Below are 970 nucleotides of genomic sequence, written 5' to 3' on the forward strand. Positions count from 1 at the left end.
TCCTTAAACCATTCTTTCAATATTTTTAACTGTGGTGGTTTGAATGCTTGGCCACAGAGACTGGCACCATTAAGAGGTGTGGCCTTATTGGAGGAGGAGTGGCTTTGTTGAAGGAAGTATTTCACTGTATAGGCAGGCTTTGAGGGCTAGTGCTCAAGCTTCACACAGTGCAAAGGAGACAGTCTCCTTCTGGCAGCCTTTGGATTAAGATGTAGAACTTGGTTTTGCAAAGCCACTGTCACTTTTCACCTTTTGCTGCAGCCATGGTCAACCCCACCATGTTCTTCGACATCACGGCCGATGATGAGCCCTTGGGCCCCGTCTCTTTCGAGCTGTTTTCAGACAAAGTTCAAAAGACAGGAGAAAACTGTCCTGCTCTGAGCACTGGAGAGAAAGGATTTGGCTATAAAGGCTCCTTCTTTCAAATACTCCAGGATTCATGTGCCAGGGTGGTGACTTCACATGCCATAATGGCACTGGCTGCAGGTCCATCTACGGAGAGAAGTTTGAGGATGAGAACTTCATCCTGAAGCACACAGGTCCTGGCATCTTGTCCATGGCAAATGCTGGACCAAGCACAAACTGTTCCCAGTTTTTTATCTGCACTGCCAAGACTGAATGGCTGGATGGCAAGCATGTGGTCTTTGGGAAGGGGAAAGAAATCATGAACATTGTGGAAGCCATGGAATGTTTTGGACCCAGGAATGGCAAGACCAGCAAGAAGATCACTATTTACGACTGTGGACAACTCTAATTTCTTTTGACTTGTGGGCAGTTTACCTATCAAACCATTCTTTCTGTAGCTCAGGAGAGCACCCCTACCCCATCTGCTCACAATGTCCTGTAATCTCTGCTCTCACTGAAGTTCTTTGGGTTCCATATTTTCCTCTTTCCCCTTCAAGTCTAGCTATATTGCAAAGTTAAGTTTATGATTATGAATAAAAACTAAATAAGAAAAAAAAAAAAGATG

The 970-nt window shown here is 44.7% G+C and overlaps 1 pseudogene; it reads left to right on the forward strand.

The window, feature by feature from the left end:
* Window positions 1-260: 260 nt before the first annotated feature.
* LOC110301281 lies at window positions 261-754 on the forward strand (annotated as a pseudogene).
* Window positions 755-970: the final 216 nt, after the last annotated feature.

The sequence above is a fragment of the Mus caroli genome, chromosome 1 (genome assembly GCF_900094665.2).
Source record: "Mus caroli chromosome 1, CAROLI_EIJ_v1.1, whole genome shotgun sequence".
Lineage (NCBI taxonomy): Eukaryota > Metazoa > Chordata > Mammalia > Rodentia > Muridae > Mus > Mus caroli.